We start from the raw sequence: 27,345 nt of genomic DNA on the forward strand, positions 1-27,345 counted from the left end.
ATGCCCTGAGACTTATATATATACACACACACACCACAGTCCAGGCCCTGATACTTATATATATACACACACACTCACCAAAGTCCAGACCCTGAGACTTATATATATACACACACACACCACAGTCCAGACCCTGAGACTTATATATATATACACACACACACCACAGTCCAGGCCCTGAGACTTATATATATATATACACACACACACCACAGTCCAGACCCTGAGACTTATATATATATACACACACACACCACAGTCCAGACCCTGAGACTTATATATACACACACACACCACAGTCCAGGCCCTGAGACTTATATATATATACACACACACACACCACAGTCCAGACCCTGAGACTTATATATATATACACACACACACCACAGTCCAGACCCTGAGACTTATATATACACACACACACCACAGTCCAGGCCCTGAGACCTATATATATATACACACACACACCACAGTCCAGACCCTGAGACTTATATATATATACACACACACACCACAGTCCAGACCCTGAGACTTATATATATATACACACACACACCACAGTCCAGACCCTGAGACTTATATATATATACACACACACACCACAGTCCAGGCCCTGAGACTTATATATATATATACACACACACACCACAGTCCATGCCCTGAGACTTATATATATACACACACACACCACAGTCCAGGCCCTGATACTTATATATATACACACACACTCACCACAGTCCAGACCCTGAGACTTATATATATATACACACACACACCACAGTCCAGGCCCTGATACTTATATATATACACACACATCACAGTCCATGCCCTGAGACTTATATATATACACACACACCACAGTCCAGGCAGTGAGACTTATATATATACACACACACACCACAGTCCAGGCCCTGAGACTTATATATATACACCAGCACAACAGTCCAGGCCCTGATACTTATATATATATACACACACACACCACAGTCCAGGCCCTGAGACTTATATATACACACACTCACCACAGTCCAGGCCCTGAGACTTATATATATATATACACACAGACACCACAGTCCAGGCCCTGAGACTTATATATATACACACACACACCACAGTCCAGGCACTGAGACTTATATATATACACACACACACCACAGTCCAGGCCCTGAGACTTATATATATACACACACACACCACAGTCCATGCCCTGAGACTTATATATATACACACACACACCACAGTCCAGGCCCTGAGACTTATATATATATACGCACACCACAGTCCAGACCCTGAGACTTATATATATACACACACACCACAGTCCAGGCACTGAGACTTATATATATACACACACACCACAGTCCATGCCCTGAGACTTATATATATATACACACACACACCACAGTCCAGGCCCTGAGACTTATATATATATACACACACACACCACAGTCCAGGCACTGAGACTTATATATATACACACGGACACCACAGTCCAGACCCTGAGACTTATATATATACATACACACACCACAGTCCAGACCCTGAGACTTATATATATACACACACACCACAGTCCAGGCACTGAGACTTATATATATACACACACACCACAGTCCATGCCCTGAGACTTATATATATACACACACACACCACAGTCCATGCCCTGAGACTTATATATATACACACACATACACCACAGTCCAGACCCTGAGACTTATATATATACACACACACACCACAGTCCAGGCCCTGATACTTATATATACACACACACACCACAGTCCATGCCCTGAGACTTATATATATATACACACACACACACCACAGTCCAGGCCCTGAGACTTATATATATACACACACACACACCACAGTCCATGCCCTGAGACTTATATATATATACACACACCACAGTCCAGGCACTGAGACTTATATATATACACACACACACACCACAGTCCATGCCCTGAGACTTATATATATACACACACACCACAGTCCAGGCACTGAGATTTATATATATACACACACACACCACAGTCCAGACCCTGATACTTATATATATACACACACACACACACCACAGTCCAGGCCCTGATACTTATATATATACACACACACACCACAGTCCATGCCCTGAGACTTATATATACACACACACACACCACAGTCCATGCCCTGAGACTTATATATACACACACACACACCACAGTCCATGCCCTGAGACTTATATATATACACACACACACCACAGTCCATGCCCTGAGACTTATATATATACACACACACACCACAGTCCATGCCCTGAGACTTATATATACACACACACACACCACAGTCCATGCCCTGAGACTTATATATATACACACACACACCACAGTCCAGGCCCTGAGACTTATATATATACACACACACCACAGTCCATGCCCTGAAACTTATATATATACACACACACACCACAGTCCATGCCCAGAGACTTATATATATACACACACACACCACAGTCCATGCCCTGAGACTTATATATATACACACACACACCACAGTCCAGGCCCAGAGACTTATATATATACACACACACACCACAGTCCAGGCCCAGAGACTTATATATATACACACACACACCACAGTCCAGAACCTGAGACTTATATATATACACACACACCACAGTCCAGACCCTGAGACTTATATATATTCACACACACACCACAGTCCAGAACCTGAGACTTATATATATACACACACACCACAGTCCAGACCCTGAGACTTATATATATACACACACACACACCACAGTCCATGCCCTGAGACTTATATATATACACACACACACACCACAGTCCAGGCCCTGAGACTTCGATATATACACACACACACCACAGTCCATGCCCTGAGACTTAGATATATACACACACACACCACAGTCCAGGCCCTGATACTTATATATATACACACACACTCACCACAGTCCAGACCCTGAGACTTATATATATATCCACACACACACCACAGTCCAGGCCCTGAGACTTATATATATATATACACACACACCACAGTCCATGCCCTGAGACTTATATATATACACACACACACCACAGTCCAGGCCCTGATACTTATATATATACACACACACTCACCACAGTCCAGACCCTGAGACTTATATATATACACACACACACCACAGTCCAGACCCTGAGACTTATATATATATACACACACACACCACAGTCCAGGCCCTGAGACTTATATATATATATACACACACACACCACAGTCCAGACCCTGAGACTTATATATATATACACACACACACCACAGTCCAGACCCTGAGACTTATATATATATACACACACACACCACAGTCCAGGCCCTGAGACTTATATATATATACACACACACACCACAGTCCAGACCCTGAGACTTATATATATATACACACACACACCACAGTCCAGACCCTGAGACTTATATATTCACACACACACCACAGTCCAGGCCCTGAGACCTATATATATATACACACACACACCACAGTCCAGACCCTGAGACTTATATATATATACACACACACACCACAGTCCAGACCCTGAGACTTATATATATATACACACACACACCACAGTCCAGACCCTGAGACTTATATATATATACACACACACACCACAGTCCAGGCCCTGAGACTTATATATATATATACACACACACACCACAGTCCATGCCCTGAGACTTATATATATACACACACACACCACAGTCCAGGCCCTGATACTTATATATATACACACACACTCACCACAGTCCAGACCCTGAGACTTATATATATATACACACACACACCACAGTCCAGGCCCTGATACTTATATATATACACACACATCACAGTCCATGCCCTGAGACTTATATATATACACACACACCACAGTCCAGGCAGTGAGACTTATATATATACACACACACACCACAGTCCATGCCCTGAGACTTATATATATATACACACACACACCACAGTCCAGGCCCTGAGACTTATATATATATACACACACACACCACAGTCCAGGCACTGAGACTTATATATATACACACGGACACCACAGTCCAGACCCTGAGACTTATATATATACATACACACACCACAGTCCAGACCCTGAGACTTATATATATACACACACACCACAGTCCAGGCACTGAGACTTATATATATACACACACACCACAGTCCATGCCCTGAGACTTATATATATACACACACACACCACAGTCCATGCCCTGAGACTTATATATATACACACACATACACCACAGTCCAGACCCTGAGACTTATATATATACACACACACACCACAGTCCAGGCCCTGATACTTATATATACACACACACACCACAGTCCATGCCCTGAGACTTATATATATATACACACACACACACCACAGTCCAGGCCCTGAGACTTATATATATACACACACACACACCACAGTCCATGCCCTGAGACTTATATATATATACACACACCACAGTCCAGGCACTGAGACTTATATATATACACACACACACACCACAGTCCATGCCCTGAGACTTATATATATACACACACACCACAGTCCAGGCACTGAGATTTATATATATACACACACACACCACAGTCCAGACCCTGATACTTATATATATACACACACACACACACCACAGTCCAGGCCCTGATACTTATATATATACACACACACACCACAGTCCATGCCCTGAGACTTATATATACACACACACACACCACAGTCCATGCCCTGAGACTTATATATACACACACACACACCACAGTCCATGCCCTGAGACTTATATATATACACACACACACCACAGTCCATGCCCTGAGACTTATATATATACACACACACACCACAGTCCATGCCCTGAGACTTATATATACACACACACACACCACAGTCCATGCCCTGAGACTTATATATATACACACACACACCACAGTCCAGGCCCTGAGACTTATATATATACACACACACCACAGTCCATGCCCTGAAACTTATATATATACACACACACACCACAGTCCATGCCCAGAGACTTATATATATACACACACACACCACAGTCCATGCCCTGAGACTTATATATATACACACACACACCACAGTCCAGGCAAAGAGACTTATATATACACACACACACACCACAGTCCAGGCCCAGAGACTTATATATATACACACACACACCACAGTCCAGAACCTGAGACTTATATATATACACACACACCACAGTCCAGACCCTGAGACTTATATATATTCACACACACACCACAGTCCAGAACCTGAGACTTATATATATACACACACACCACAGTCCAGACCCTGAGACTTATATATATACACACACACACACCACAGTCCATGCCCTGAGACTTATATATATACACACGCACACACCACAGTCCAGGCCCTGAGACTTCGATATATACACACACACACCACAGTCCATGCCCTGAGACTTAGATATATACACACACACACCACAGTCCAGGCCCTGATACTTATATATATACACACACACTCACCACAGTCCAGACCCTGAGACTTATATATATATCCACACACACACCACAGTCCAGGCCCTGAGACTTATATATATATATACACACACACCACAGTCCATGCCCTGAGACTTATATATATACACACACACACCACAGTCCAGGCCCTGATACTTATATATATACACACACACTCACCACAGTCCAGACCCTGAGACTTATATATATACACACACACACCACAGTCCAGACCCTGAGACTTATATATATATACACACACACACCACAGTCCAGGCCCTGAGACTTATATATATATATACACACACACACCACAGTCCAGACCCTGAGACTTATATATATATACACACACACACCACAGTCCAGACCCTGAGACTTATATATATATACACACACACACCACAGTCCAGGCCCTGAGACTTATATATATATACACACACACACCACAGTCCAGACCCTGAGACTTATATATACACACACACACCACAGTCCAGGCCCTGAGACCTATATATATATACACACACACACCACAGTCCAGACCCTGAGACTTATATATATATACACACACACACCACAGTCCAGACCCTGAGACTTATATATATATACACACACACACCACAGTCCAGACCCTGAGACTTATATATATATACACACACACACCACAGTCCAGGCCCTGAGACTTATATATATATATACACACACACACCACAGTCCATGCCCTGAGACTTATATATATACACACACACACCACAGTCCAGGCCCTGATACTTATATATATACACACACACTCACCACAGTCCAGACCCTGAGACTTATATATATATACACACACACACCACAGTCCAGGCCCTGATACTTATATATATACACACACATCACAGTCCAGGCCCTGAGACTTATATATATACACACACACCACAGTCCAGGCAGTGAGACTTATATATATACACACACACACCACAGTCCAGGCCCTGAGACTTATATATATACACCAGCACCACAGTCCAGGCCCTGATACTTATATATATACACACACACACACCACAGTCCAGGCCCTGAGACTTATATATATACACACACACACCACAGTCCAGGCCCTGATACTTATATACACACACACACACCACAGTCCATGCCCTGAGACTTATATATATACACACACACACCACAGTCCATGCCCTGAGACTTATATATATACACACACACCACAGTCCAGGCAGTGAGACTTATATATACACACACACACACCACAGTCCAGGCCCTGAGACTTATATATATATACACACACACACCACAGTCCAGGCCCTGAGACTTATATATATACACCAGCACCACAGTCCAGGCCCTGATACTTATATATATACACACACACACACCACAGTCCAGGCCCTGAGACTTATATATATACACACACACACCACAGTCCAGGCCCTGATACTTATATATACACACACACACACCACAGTCCATGCCCTGAGACTTATATATATATACACACACACCACAGTCCAGGCCCTGATACTTATGTATATACACACACACACCACAGTCCAGGCCCTGATACTTATATATATACACACACACACCACAGTCCAGGCCCTGATACTTATATATATATACAAACAGACCCCACAGTCCAGGCCCTGAGACTTATATATATACACACACAAACACCACAGTCCAGGCCCTGAGACTTATATATACACACACACACACCACAGTCCAGGCCCTGATACTTATATATATACACACACAAACACCACAGTCCAGGCCCTGAGACTTATATATATACACACACACATCACAGTCCATGCCCTGAGACTTATATATATACACACACACCACAGTCCAGGCACTGAGACTTATATATATACACACACACACCACAGTCCATGCCCTGAGACTTATATATATACACACACACACCACAGTCCAGGCCCTGAGACTTATATATATACATACACACACCACAGTCCAGGCCCTGAGACTTATATATATACACACACGCACACACCACAGTCCAGGCCCTGAGACTTATATATATACACACACACACCACAGTCCAGGCACTGAGACTTATATAAATACACACACACACCACAGTCCATGCCCTGAGACTTATATATATATACACACACCACAGTCCATGCCCAGAGACTTATATATACACACACACACCACAGTCCAGGCCCTGAGACTTATATATATATACACACACACCACAGTCCATGCCCTGAGACTTATATATACACACACACACCACAGTCCAGGCCCTGAGACTTATATATATACACACACACACCACAGTCCATGCCCAGAGACTTATATATATACACACACTCACCACAGTCCAGGCCCTGAGACTTATATATATACACACACACACACCACAGTCCAGGCCCTGAGACTTACATATATATACACACACACCACAGTCCAGGCCCTGAGACTTATATATATATACACACACACCACAGTCCAGGCCCTGAGACTTATATATATACACACACTCACCACAGTCCAGGCCCTGAGACTTATATATATACACACACACACACCACAGTCCAGAACCTGAGACTTATATATATACACACACACACCACAGTCCAGGCCCTGAGACTTATATATATACACACACACACACACCACAGTCCATGCCCTGAGACTTATATATACACACACACACCACAGTCCAGGCCCTGAGACTTATATATATACACACACACACCACAGTCCAGGCCCTGAGACTTATATATATATACACACACACCACAGTCCAGGCCCTGAGACTTATATATATACACACACACACCACAGTCCAGGCCCTGAGACTTATATATATACACACACACACACCACAGTCCAGGCCCTGAGACTTATATATATACACACACACACCACAGTCCAGGCCCTGAGACTTATATATATACACACAGACACCACAGTCCAGGCCCTGAGACTTATATATATACACACACACACACCACAGTCCATGCCCTGAGACTTATATATATACACACACACACCGCAGTCCATGCCCTGAGACTTATATATACACACACACACCACAGTCCAGGCCCTGAGACTTATATATATACACACACACACACCACAGTCCAGGCCCTGAGACTTATATATATACACACACACCACAGTCCAGGCACTGAGACTTATATATATACACACACACACCACAGTCCATGCCCTGAGACTTATATATATACACACACACACCACAGTCCAGGCCCTGAAACTTATATATATACACACACACCACAGTCCAGGCACTGAGACTTATATATATATACACACACACACCACAGTCCATGCCCTGAGACTTATATATATACACACACACACACCACAGTCCAGGCCCTGATACTTATATATATACACACACACACACACACCACAGTCCAGGCACTGAGACTTATATATATATATACACACACACCACAGTCCAGGCCCTGAGACTTATATATATACACACACACCACAGTCCAGGCCCTGAGACTTATATATATACACACACACACCACAGTCCAGGCCCTGAGACTTATATATATACACACACACACCACAGTCCAGGCCCTGAAACTTATATATATACACACACACCACAGTCCAGGCACTGAGACTTATATATATATACACACACACACCACAGTCCAGGCCCTGAGACTTATATATATACACACACACAAAACAGTCCAGGCCCTGAGACTTATATATATACACACACACACCACAGTCCAGGCCCTGAAACTTATATATATACACACACACCACAGTCCAGGCACTGAGACTTATATATATATACACACACACACCACAGTCCATGCCCTGAGAATTATATATATACACACACACACCACAGTCCATGCCCTGAGACTTATATATATACACACACACACCACAGTCCATGCCCTGAGACTTATATATATACAAACAGACACCACAGTCCAGGCCCTGAGACTTATATATATACACACACACACCACAGTCCAGGCCCTGAGACTTATTTATATATACACACAGACACCACAGTCCAGACCCTGAGACTTAAATATATACACACACACACCACAGTCCAGGCCCTGAGACTTATATATATATACACACACAAACACCACAGTCCAGACCCTGAGACTTATATATATATACACACACACACACACCACAGTCCAGAACCTGAGACTTATATATATACACACACACACACCACAGTCCAGGCCCTGAGACTTATATATATACACACACACACCACACTCCAGGCCCTGAGACTTATATATATATACACACACACACCACAGTCCAGGCACTGAGACTTATATATATATACACACACACACACCACAGTCCAGGCCCTGAGACTTATATATATATATACACAGACACCACAGTCCAGGCCCTGAGACTTATATATATATACACACACACACCACAGTCCAGGCCCTGAGACTTATATATATACATACACACACACCACAGTCCAGGCCCTGAGACTTATATATATACAAACACACACACCACAGTCCAGGCCCAGAGACTTATATATATACACACACACACACCACAGTCCAGGCCCTGAGACTTATATATATACACACACACACCACAGTCCAGGCACTGAGACTTATATATATACACACACACACACCACAGTCCAGGCCCTGAGACTTATATATATATACACACACACCACAGTCCAGGCCCTGAGACTTATATATGTACACACACACACACCACAGTCCAGGCCCTGAGACTTATATATACACACACACACACACCACAGTCCAGAACCTGAGACTTATATATATACACACACACACACCACAGTCCAGGCCCTGAGACTTATATATATATACACACACACACACCACAGTCCAGGCCCTGAGACTTATATATATACACACACACACCACAGTCCAGGCCCTGAGACTTATATATATACACACAGACACCACAGTCCAGGCCCTGAGACTTATATATATACACACACACACACCACAGTCCATGCCCTGAGACTTATATATATACACACACACACCACAGTCCATGCCCTGAGACTTATATATACACACACACACCACAGTCCAGGCCCTGAGACTTATATATATACACACACACACACCACAGTCCAGGCCCTGAGACTTATATATATATACACACACACACCACAGTCCAGGCCCTGATACTTATATATACACACACACACACCACAGTCCAGGCCCTGAGACTTATATATACACACACACACCACAGTCCAGGCCCTGAGACTTATATATATACACACACACACACACCACAGTCCAGGCACTGAGACTTATATATATACACACACACACCACAGTCCATGCCCTGAGACTTATATATATACACACACACACCACAGTCCAGGCCCTGAAACTTATATATATACACACACACCACAGTCCAGGCACTGAGACTTATATATATACACACACACACCACAGTCCATGCCCTGAGACTTATATATATATACACACACACACCACAGTCCATGCCCTGACACTTATATATATACACACACACACACCACAGTCCAGGCACTGAGACTTATATATATACACACACACACACCACAGTCCAGGCACTGAGACTTATATATATATATATACACACACACACCACAGTCCATGCCCTGAGACTTATATATATACACACACACACCACAGTCCAGGCCCTGAAACTTATATATATACACACACACCACAGTCCAGGCACTGAGACTTATATATATATACACACACACACCACAGTCCATGCCCTGAGAATTATATATATACACACACACACCACAGTCCATGCCCTGAGACTTATATATATACACACACACACCACAGTCCAGACCCTGAGACTTATATATATATACACACACACACCACAGCCCATGCCCTGAGACTTATATATATACAAACAGACACCACAGTCCAGGCCCTGAGACTTATATATATACACACACACACCACAGTCCAGGCCCTGAGACTTATATATATATACACACAGACACCACAGTCCAGACCCTGAGACTTAAATATATACACACACACACCACAGTCCAGGCCCTGAGACTTATATATATATACACACACAAACACCACAGTCCAGACCCTGAGACTTATATATATACACACACACACACACCACAGTCCAGAACCTGAGACTTATATATATACACACACACACACCACAGTCCAGGCCCAGAGACTTATATATATACACACACACACCACAGTCCAGGCCCTGAGACTTATATATATATACACACACACACCACAGTCCAGGCACTGAGACTTATATATATACACACACACACACCACAGTCCAGGCCCTGAGACTTATATATATATACACAGACACCACAGTCCAGGCCCTGAGACTTATATATATATACACACACACACCACAGTCCAGGCCCTGAGACTTATATATATACATACACACACACCACAGTCCAGGCCCTGAGACTTATATATATACAAACACACACACCACAGTCCAGGCCCAGAGACTTATATATATACACACACACACCCCACAGTCCAGGCCCTGAGACTTATATATATAGACACACACACACCACAGTCCAGGCCCTGAGACTTATATATATACACACACACACCACAGTCCAGGCACTGAGACTTATATATATACACACACACACACCACAGTCCAGAACCTGAGACTTATATATATACACACACACACACCACAGTCCAGGCCCTGAGACTTATATATATATACACACACACACCACAGTCCAGAACCTGAGACTTATATATATACACACACACACACCACAGTCCAGGCACTGAGACTTATATATATACACACACACACACCACAGTCCAGAACCTGAGACTTATATATATACACACACACACACCACAGTCCAGAACCTGAGACTTATATATATACACACACACACACCACAGTCCAGAACCTGAGACTTATATATATACACACACACACACCACAGTCCAGGCACTGAGACTTATATATATACACACACACACACCACAGTCCAGAACCTGAGACTTATATATATACACACACACACACCACAGTCCAGAACCTGAGACTTATATATATATACACACACACACACCACAGTCCAGGCCCTGAGACTTATATATATATACACACACACACACCACAGTCCAGGCCCTGAGACTTATATATATACACACACACACACCACAGTCCAGGCCCTGAGACTTATATATATACATACACACACCACAGTCCATGCCCTGAGACTTATATATATACACACACACACCACAGTCCAGGCCCTGAGACTTATATATATATACACACACACACCACAGTCCAGGCCCTGAGACTTATATATATACACACACACACCACAGTCCAGGCCCTGAGACTTTTATATATACACACACACACACCACAGTCCATGCCCTGAGACTTATATATATACACACACACACCACAGTCCATGCCCTGAGACTTATATATATACACACAGACACCACAGTCCAGGCCCTGAGACTTATATATATACACACAGACACCACAGTCCAGGCCCTGAGACTTATATATATACACACACACACACCACAGTCCATGCCCTGAGACTTATATATATATACACACACAAACACCACAGTCCAGGCCCTGATACTTATATATACACACACACACACCACAGTCCATACCCTGAGACTTATATATATACACACACACACCACAGTCCAGGCCCTGAGACTTATATATATATACACACACACGACAGTCCAGGCCCTGAGACTTATATATATATATACACACACACACCACAGTCCAGGCCCTGAGATTTATATATATACACACACAAACACCACAGTCCAGGCCCTGATACTTATATATATACACACACACACCACAGTCCAGAACCTGAGACTTATATATATATACACACACACCACAGTCCAGGCCCTGAGACTTATATATATACACACACACACACCACAGTCCATACCCTGAGACTTATATATATACACACACACACCACAGTCCAGGCCCTGAGACTTATATATATATATACACACACACGACAGTCCAGGCCCTGAGACTTATATATATATACACACACACACCACAGTCCAGGCCCTGAGACTTATATATATACACACACAAACACCACAGTCCAGGCCCTGATACTTATATATATACACACACACACCACAGTCCAGGCCCTGAGACATATATATACACACACACACCACAGTCCAGGCCCTGAGACTTATATATATACACACACACACACCACAGTCCAGGCCCTGATACTTATATATATATACACACACACCACAGTCCAGGCCCTGAGACTTATATATATATACACACACACACCACAGTCCAGGCCCTGAGACTTATATATATACACACACACCACAGTCCAGACCCTGAGACTTATATATATATACACACACACTCCACAGTCCAGGCCCTGAGACTTATATATATATACACACACACACCACAGTCCAGGCCCTGAGACTTATATATATATACACACACACACCACAGTCCAGGCCCTGAGACTTATATATATACGCACACAAACACCACAGTCCAGGCCCTGATACTTATATATATACACACACACACCACAGTCCAGACCCTGAGACTTATATATATATACACACACACTCCACAGTCCAGGCCCTGAGACTTATATATATATACACACACACACCACAGTCCAGGCCCTGAGACTTATATATATATACACACACACACCACAGTCCAGGCCCTGAGACTTATATATATACGCACACAAACACCACAGTCCAGGCCCTGATACTTATATATATACACACACACACCACAGTCCAGACCCTGAGACTTATATATATATACACACACACACCACAGTCCAGGCCCTGAGACTTATATATATACACACACAAACACCACAGTCCAGGCCCTGATACTTATATATATACACACACACACCACAGTCCAGGCCCTGAGACTTATGTATATATACACACACAAACACCACAGTTCAGGCCCTGAGACTTATATATATATACACACACACACCACAGTCCATGCCCTGAGACTTTTATATATATACACACACACACCACAGTCCATGCCCTGAGACTTATATATATACACACACACACACCACAGTCCAGGCCCTGAGACTTATATATATACATACACACACACCACAGTCCAGGCCCTGAGACTTATATATATACACAAACACACCACAGTCCAGGCCCTGAGACTTATATATATATATACACACACACCACAGACCAGGCCCTGAGACTTATATATATATACACACACCACTGTCCAGGCCCTGAGACTTATATATATACACACACTCACCACAGTCCAGGCCCTGAGACTTATATATATATACACACACACACCACAGTCCAGGACCTGAGACTTATATATATAAACACACACACCACAGTCCAGGCCCTGATACTTATATATATACACACACACACCACAGTCCATGCCCTGAGACTTATATATCTACACACACACTCTCCACAGTCCAGGCCCTGAGACTTATATATATACACACACACTCACCACAGTCCAGGCCCTGAGACTTATATATATATACACACACTCACCACAGTCCAGGCCCTGAGACTTATATATATACACACACACACCACAGTCCATGCCCTGATACTTATATATACACAGACACACAGCACAGTCCAGGCCCTGAGACTTATATATATACACACACACACCACAGTCCATGCCCTGATACTTATATATACACACACACACAGCACAGTCCAGGCCCTGAGACTTATATATATACACACACACACACCACAGTCCAGGCCCTGATACTTATATATATACACACACACACCACAGTCCATGCCCTGAGACTTATATATATACACCCACACACACCACAGTCCAGGCCCTGAGACTTATATATATACACACACACACCACAGTCCAGGCCCTGAGACTTATATATATACACACACACTCACCACAGTCCAGGCCCTGAGACTTATATATATACACACACACTCACCACTGTCCAGGCCCTGAGACTTACATATATACACACACACACACCACAGTCCATGCCCTGAGACTTATATATATACACACAAACACACCACAGTCCAGACCCTGAGACTTATATATATACACACACACACACCACAGTCCAGACCCTGAGACTTATATATATATACACACACACCACAGTCCTGGCCCTGAGACTTATATATATACACACACACACACCACAGTCCAGACCCTGAGACTTATATATATATACACACACACACCACAGTCCAGGCCCTGAGACTTATATATATACACACACACACCACAGTCCTGGCCCTGAGACTTATATATATACACACACACACACCACAGTCCATGCCCTGAGACTTATATATATACACACACACACACCACAGTCCAGGCCCTGAGACTTATATATATACACACACACACCACAGTCCAGGCACTGAGACTTATATATATACACACACACACCACAGTCCAGACCCTGAAACTTATATATATATACACACACACACCACAGTCCAGGCCCTGAGACTTATATATATATACACACACTCACCACAGTCCAGGCCCTGAGACTCATATATATATACACACACACACCACAGTCCAGGCCCTGAGACTTATATATATATACACACACACCACCACAGTCCAGGCCCTGAGACTTATATATATACACACACACACCACAGTCCAGACCCTGATACTTATCTACATACACACACACCACAGTCCAGGCCCTGAGACTTATATATATACACACACACCACAGTCCAGGCCCTGATACTTATATATATACACACACACCACAGTCCAGGCCCTGATACTTATATACATACACACACACACACCACAGTCCAGGCCCTGAGACTTATATATATACACACACACCACAGTCCAGGCCCTGAGACTTATATATATACACACACACACCACAGTCCAGACCCTGAAACTTATATATATATACACACACACACCACAGTCCAGGCCCTGAGACTTATATATATACACACACTCACCACAGTCCAGGCCCTGAGACTCATATATATATACACACACACACCACAGTCCAGGCCCTGAGACTTATATATATATGCACACACACACCACAGTCCAGGCCCTGAGACTTATATATATACACACACACACCGCAGTCCAGACCCTGATACTTATATATATACACAAACAGCACAGTCCAGGCCCTGATACTTATATATATATACACACACACACCACAGTCCTGGCCCTGAGACTTATATATATACACACACACCACAGTCCAGGCACTGAGACTTATATATATACACACACACACCACAGTCCAGGCCCTGAGACTTATATATATACATACACACACACACCACAGTCCAGGCCCTGAGACTCATATATATACACACACACACACCACATTCCAGGCCCTGAGACTAATATATATACACACACACACCACAGTCCAGGCCCTGAGACTTATATATATACACACACACACCACAGTCCAGACCCTGAGACTTATATATATATATACACACACACCACAGTCCAGGCCCTGATACTTATATATATACACACACACACACCACAGTCCAGGCCCTGAGACTTATATATATACACACACACCACAGTCCAGACCCTGAGACTTATATATATACATACACACACACACCACAGTCCAGGCACTGAGACTCATATATATACACACACACCCCAGTCCAGGCCCTGAGACTTATATATATATACACACACACCACAGTCCAGGCCCTGATACTTATATATATACACACACACACACCACAGTCCAGACCCTGAGACTTATATATATATATACACACTCACACCACAGTCCAGGCCCTGAGACTTATATATACACACACACCACAGTCCAGGCCCTGATACTTATATATACACACACACACACCACAGTCCATGCCCTGAGACTTATATATATACACACACACACCACAGTCCAGGCCCTGAGACTTATATATATACACACACACCACAGTCCAGGCCCTGAGACTTATATATATACACACACACCACAGTCCAGGCCCTGAGACTTATATATATACACACACACACCACAGTCCATGCCCTGAGACTTATATATATACACACACACCACAGTCCAGGCCCTGAGACTTATATATATACACACACACCACAGTCCAGGCCCTGAGACTTATATATATACACACACACACACACCACAGTCCATGCCCTGAGACTTATATATATACACACACACACACACCACAGTCCAGGCCCTGAGACTTATATATATATACACACACACACCACAGTCCATGCCCTGAGACTTATATATATACACACACACACACACCACAGTCCATGCCCTGAGACTTATATATATACACACACACACACACCACAGTCCAGGCCCTGAGACTTATATATATACACACACACACCACAGTCCATGCCCTGAGACTTATATATATACACACACACACACACCACAGTCCAGGCCCTGAGACTTATATATATACACACACACACACACCACAGTCCATGCCCTGAGACTTATATATATACACACACACACACACCACAGTCCATGCCCTGAGACTTATATATATACACACACACACACACCACAGTCCAGGCCCTGATACTTATATATATACACACACACACCACAGTCCAGGCGCTGATACTTATATATACACACACACACCACAGTCCAGGCCCTGAGACTTATATATATACACACACACACCACAGTCCATGCCCTGAGACTTATATATATACACACACACACACACCACAGTCCAGGCCCTGAGACTTATATATATACACACACACACACACCACAGTCCATGCCCTGAGACTTATATATATACACACACACACACACCACAGTCCAGGCCCTGAGACTTATATATATACACACACACACCACAGTCCATGCCCTGAGACTTATATATATACACACACACACACACCACAGTCCAGGCCCTGAGACTTATATATATACACACACACACACACACCACAGTCCATGCCCTGAGACTTATATATATACACACACACACACACCACAGTCCATGCCCTGAGACTTATATATATACACACACACACACACCACAGTCCAGGCCCTGATACTTATATATATACACACACACACCACAGTCCAGGCCCTGAGACTTATATATATACACACACACCACAGTCCAGGCCCTGAGACTTATATATATATACACACACACACCACAGTCCATGCCCTGAGACTTATATATATACACACACACACACACCACAGTCCATGCCCTGAGACTTATATATATACACACACACACACACCACAGTCCAGGCCCTGAGACTTATATATATACACACACACACCACAGTCCATGCCCTGAGACTTATATATATACACACACACACACACCACAGTCCAGGCCCTGATACTTATATATATACACACACACACCACAGTCCAGGCCCTGATACTTATATATATACACACACACACCACAGTCCAGGCCCTGAGACTTATATATATACACACACACACCAGAGTCCAGGCCCTGAGACTTATATATATACACACACACACACCACAGTCCAGGCCCTGAGACTTATATATATATACACACACACACCAGAGTCCAGGCACTGAGACTTATATATATACACACACACCACTGTCCAGGCCCTGAGACTTATATATATACACACACACCACAGTCCAGGCCCTGAGACTTATATATATACACACACACACCACAGTCCATGCCCTGAGACTTATATATATACACACACACACACCACAGTCCATGCCCTGAGACTTATATATATACACACACACACACACCACAGTCCAGGCCCTGATACTTATATATATACACACACACACCACAGTCCAGGCCCTGAGTCTTACATATATACACAGACACACACACCACAGTCCAGACCCTGAGACTTACATATATACACACACACACCACAGTCCAGGCCCTGAGACTTATATATATATACACACACACACACCACAGTCCAGGCCCTGAGACTTATATATATACACACACACACACCACAGTCCATGCCCTGAGACTTATATATATACACACACACACACCACAGTCCATGCCCTGAGACTTATATATATACACACACACACACCACAGTCCAGGCCCTGAGACTTATATATATACACACACACACACCACAGTCCATGCCCTGAGACTTATATATATACACACACACACACCACAGTCCATGCCCTGAGACTTATATATATACACACACACACACCACAGTCCAGGCCCTGAGACTTATATATATACACACACACACACCACAGTCCATGCCCTGAGACTTATATATATACACACACACACACCACAGTCCATGCCCTGAGACTTATATATATACACACACACACACACCACAGTCCAGGCCCTGATACTTATATATATATACACACACACAGCACAGTCCAGGCCCTGAGACTTATATATATACACACACACACACACCACAGTCCATGCCCTGAGACTTATATATATACACACACACACACCACAGTCCATGCCCTGAGACTTATATATATACACACACACACACCACAGTCCATGCCCTGAGACTTATATATATACACACACACACACACCACAGTCCATGCCCTGAGACTTATATATATACACACACACACCACAGTCCATGCCCTGAGACTTATATATATACACACACACACCACAGTCCATGCCCTGAGACTTATATATATACACACACACACCACAGTCCAGGCCCTGAGACTTATATATATACACACACACACACACCACAGTCCATGCCCTGAGACTTATATATATACACACACACACACCACAGTCCAGGCCCTGAGACTTATATATATACACACACACACACCACAGTCCAGACCCTGAGACATATATATATACACACACACACACCACAGTCCAGGCCCTGATACTTATATATATATACACACACACACACCACAGTCCAGACCCTGAGACATATATAGAAACACACACACACCACAGTCCAGGCCCTGAGACTTATATATATACACACACACACACCACAGTCCAGGCCCTGAGACTTATATATATACACACACACACACCACAGTCCAGGCCCTGAGACTTATATATATACACACACACACACCACAGTCCAGGCCCTGAGACTTATATATATACACACACACAAACCACAGTCCAGGCGCTGATACTTATATATATACACACACACCACAGTCCAGACCCTGAGACTTATATATATACACACACACCACAGTCCAGGCCCTGAGACTTATATATATACACACACACACACCACAGTCCAGGCGCTGATACTTATATATATACACACACACACACCACAGTCCAGGCCCTGAGACTTATATATATAAACACACACACCACAGTCCAGGCCCTGAGACTTATATATATATATACACACACACACCACAGTCCAGGCCCTGAGACTTATATATACACACACACACACCACAGTCCAGGCGCTGATACTTATATATATACACACACACCACAGTCCAGACCCTGAGACTTATATATATACAGACACACCACAGTCCAGGCCCTGAGACTTAAATATATACACACACACACACCACAGTCCAGGCGCTGATACTTATATATATACACACACACCACAGTCCAGACCCTGAGACTTATATATATACACACACACCACAGTCCAGGCCCTGAGACTTAAATATATACACACACACACACCACAGTCCATGCCCTGAGACTTATATATATACACACACACCACAGTCCAGGCCCTGAGACAAATATATACACACACACACCACAGTCCATGCCCTGAGACTTATATATATACACACACACACACACCACAGTCCAGGCCCTGAGACTTATGTATATACACACACACACACCACAGTCCATGCCCTGAGACTTATATATATACACACACACACACACCACAGTCCAGGCACAGAGACTTATATATATACACACACACACCACAGTCCAGGCCCTGAGACTTATATATATACACACACACACCACAGTCCAGGCCCTGAGACTTATATATATACACACACACACCACAGTCCAGGCCCAGAGACTTATATATATACACACACACACCACAGTCCAGGCCCTGAGACTTATATATATATACACACACACACCACAGTCCAGGCACTGAGACTTATATATATACACACACACACACCACAGTCCAGGCCCTGAGACTTATATATATATACACAGACACCACAGTCCAGGCCCTGAGACTTATATATATATACACACACACACCACAGTCCAGGCCCTGAGACTTATATATATACACACACACCACAGTCCAGGCCCTGAGACTTATATATATATACACACACACACCACAGTCCATGCCCTGAGACTTATATATATACACACACACACACACCACAGTCCATGCCCTGAGACTTATATATATACACACACACACACACCACAGTCCAGGCCCTGAGACTTATATATATACACACACACACCACAGTCCATGCCCTGAGACTTATATATATACACACACACACACACCACAGTCCAGGCCCTGAGACTTATATATATACACACACACACACACCACAGTCCATGCCCTGAGACTTATATATATACACACACACACACACTACAGTCCATGCCCTGAGACTTATATATATACACACACACACACACCACAGTCCAGGCCCTGATACTTATATATATACACACACACACCACAGTCCAGGCCCTGATACTTATATATATACACACACACACCACAGTCCAGGCCCTGAGACTTATATATATACACACACACACCAGAGTCCAGGCCCTGAGACTTATATATATACACACACACACACCACAGTCCAGGCCCTGAGACTTATATATATATACACACACACACCAGAGTCCAGGCACTGAGACTTATATATATACACACACACCACAGTCCAGGCCCTGAGACTTATATATATACACACACACCACAGTCCAGGCCCTGAGACTTATATATATACACACACACACCACAGTCCATGCCCTGAGACTTATATATATACACACACACACACCACAGTCCATGCCCTGAGACTTATATATATACACACACACACACACCACAGTCCAGGCCCTGATACTTATATATATACACACACACACCACAGTCCAGGCCCTGAGACTTACATATATACACAGACACACACACCACAGTCCAGACCCTGAGACTTACATATATACACACACACACCACAGTCCAGGCCCTGAGACTTATATATATACACACACACACACCACAGTCCAGGCCCTGAGACTTATATATATACACACACACACACCACAGTCCATGCCCTGAGACTTATATATATACACACACACACACCACAGTCCATGCCCTGAGACTTATATATATACACACACACACACCACAGTCCAGGCCCTGAGACTTATATATATACACACACACACACCACAGTCCATGCCCTGAGACTTATATATATACACACACACACACCACAGTCCATGCCCTGAGACTTATATATATACACACACACACACCACAGTCCATGCCCTGAGACTTATATATATACACACACACACACCACAGTCCATACCCTGAGACTTATATATATATACACACACACACACACCACAGTCCAGGCCCTGATACTTATATATATATACACACACACAGCACAGTCCAGGCCCTGAGACTTATATATATACACACACACACACCACAGTCCATGCCCTGAGACTTATATATATACACACACACACACCACAGTCCATGCCCTGAGACTTATATATATACATACACACACACACCACAGTCCATGCCCTGAGACTTATATATATACACACACACACCACAGTCCATGCCCTGAGACTTATATATATACACACACACACCACAGTCCATGCCCTGAGACTTATATATATACACACACACACCACAGTCCAGGCCCTGAGACTTATATATATACACACACACACACACCACAGTCCATGCCCTGAGACTTATATATATACACACACACACACCACAGTCCAGGCCCTGAGACTTATATATATACACACACACACACCACAGTCCAGACCCTGAGACATATATATATACACACACACACACCACAGTCCAGGCCCTGATACTTATATATATACACACACACACACCACAGTCCAGACCCTGAGACATATATATATACACACACACACCACAGTCCAGGCCCTGAGACTTATATATATACACACACACACACCACAGTCCAGGCCCTGAGACTTATATATATACACACACACACACCACAGTCCAGGCCCTGAGACTTATATATATACACACACACACACCACAGTCCAGGCCCTGAGACTTATATATATACACACACACACACCACAGTCCAGGCCCTGAGACTTATATATATACACACACACACACCACAGTCCAGGCGCTGATACTTATATATATACACACACACCACAGTCCAGACCCTGAGACTTATATATATACACACACACCACAGTCCAGGCCCTGAGACTTATATATATACACACACACACACCACAGTCCAGGCGCTGATACTTATATATATACACACACACACACCACAGTCCAGGCCCTGAGACTTATATATATACACACACACCACAGTCCAGGCCCTGAGACTTATATATATATATACACACACACACCACAGTCCAGGCCCTGAGACTTATATATACACACACACACCACAGACCAGACCCTGAGACTTATATATATACAGACACACCACAGTCCAGGCGCTGATACTTATATATATATACACACACACCACAGTCCAGACCCTGAGACTTATATATATACAGACACACCACAGTCCAGGCGCTGATACTTATATATATACACACACACCACAGTCCAGACCCTGAGACTTATATATATACACACACACCACAGTCCAGACCCTGAGACTTATATATATACAGACACACCACAGTCCAGGCGCTGATACTTATATATATACACACACACCACAGTCCAGACCCTGAGACTTATATATATACAGACACACCACAGTCCAGGCCCTGAGACTTAAATATATACACACACACACACCACAGTCCAGGCGCTGATACTTATATATATACACACACACCACAGTCCAGACCCTGAGACTTATATATATACACACACACCACAGTCCAGGCCCTGAGACTTAAATATATACACACACACACACCACAGTCCATGCCCTGAGACTTATATATATACACACACACCACAGTCCAGGCCCTGAGACAAATATATACACACACACACCACAGTCCATGCCCTGAGACTTATATATATACACACACACACACACCACAGTCCAGGCCCTGAGACTTATATATATACACACACACACACCACAGTCCATGCCCTGAGACTTATATATATACACACACACACACACCACAGTCCAGGCCCAGAGACTTATATATATACACACACACACCACAGTCCAGGCCCTGAGACTTATATATATACACACACACACCACAGTCCAGGCCCTGAGACTTATATATATACACACACACACCACAGTCCAGGCCCAGAGACTTATATATATACACACACACACCACAGTCCAGGCCCTGAGACTTATATATATATACACACACACACCACAGTCCAGGCACTGAGACTTATATATATACACACACACACACCACAGTCCAGGCCCTGAGACTTATATATATATACACAGACACCACAGTCCAGGCCCTGAGACTTATATATATATACACACACACACCACAGTCCAGGCCCTGAGACTTATATATATACATACACACACACCACAGTCCAGGCCCTGAGACTTATATATATACAAACACACACACCACAGTCCAGGCCCAGAGACTTATATATATACACACACACACACCACAGTCCAGGCCCTGAGACTTATATATATACACACACACACACCACAGTCCAGGCCCTGAGACTTATATATATACACACACACACCACAGTCCAGGCACTGAGACTTATATATATATACACACACACACCACAGTCCAGAACCTGAGACTTATATATATACACACACACACACCACAGTCCAGGCCCTGAGACTTATATATGCACACACACACACACCACAGTCCAGAACCTGAGACTTATATATATACACACACACACACCACAGTCCAGGCCCTGAGACTTATATATATATACACACACACACACCACAGTCCAGGCCCTGAGACTTATATATATACACACACACACACCACAGTCCAGGCCCTGAGACTTATATATATACACACACACACCACAGTCCATGCCCTGAGACTTATATATATACACACACACACCACAGTCCAGGCCCTGAGACTTATATATATATACACACACACACCACAGTCCAGGCCCTGAGACTTATATATATACACACACACACCACAGTCCAGGCCCTGAGACTTTTATATATACACACACACACACCACAGTCCATGCCCTGAGACTTATATATATACACACACACACCACAGTCCATGCCCTGAGACTTATATATATACACACAGACACCACAGTCCAGGCCCTGAGACTTATATATATACACACAGACACCACAGTCCAGGCCCTGAGACTTATATATATACACACACACACACCACAGTCCATGCCCTGAGACTTATATATATATACACACACAAACACCACAGTCCAGGCCCTGATACTTATATATACACACACACACACCACAGTCCATACCCTGAGACTTATATATATACACACACACACCACAGTCCAGGCCCTGAGACTTATATATATATATACACACACACGACAGTCCAGGCCCTGAGACTTATATATATACACACACACACACCACAGTCCAGGCCCTGAGACTTATATATATACACACACACACACCACAGTCCAGGCCCTGAGACTTATATATATACACACACACACCACAGTCCAGGCACTGAGACTTATATATATACACACACACACACCACAGTCCAGAACCTGAGACTTATATATATACACACACACACACCACAGTCCAGGCCCTGAGACTTATATATACACACACACACACACCACAGTCCAGAACCTGAGACTTATATATATACACACACACACACCACAGTCCAGGCCCTGAGACTTATATATATATACACACACACACACCACAGTCCAGGCCCTGAGACTTATATATATACACACACACACACCACAGTCCAGGCCCTGAGACTTATATATATACACACACACACCACAGTCCATGCCCTGAGACTTATATATATACACACACACACCACAGTCCAGGCCCTGAGACTTATATATATATACACACACACACCACAGTCCAGGCCCTGAGACTTATATATATACACACACACACCACAGTCCAGGCCCTGAGACTTTTATATATACACACACACACACCACAGTCCATGCCCTGAGACTTATATATATACACACACACACCACAGTCCATGCCCTGAGACTTATATATATACACACAGACACCACAGTCCAGGCCCTGAGACTTATATATATACACACAGACACCACAGTCCAGGCCCTGAGACTTATATATATACACACACACACACCACAGTCCATGCCCTGAGACTTATATATATATACACACACAAACACCACAGTCCAGGCCCTGATACTTATATATACACACACACACACCACAGTCCATACCC

Source organism: Heterodontus francisci, chromosome 22, assembly GCF_036365525.1.
Source record: "Heterodontus francisci isolate sHetFra1 chromosome 22, sHetFra1.hap1, whole genome shotgun sequence".
Taxonomy (NCBI): domain Eukaryota; kingdom Metazoa; phylum Chordata; class Chondrichthyes; order Heterodontiformes; family Heterodontidae; genus Heterodontus; species Heterodontus francisci.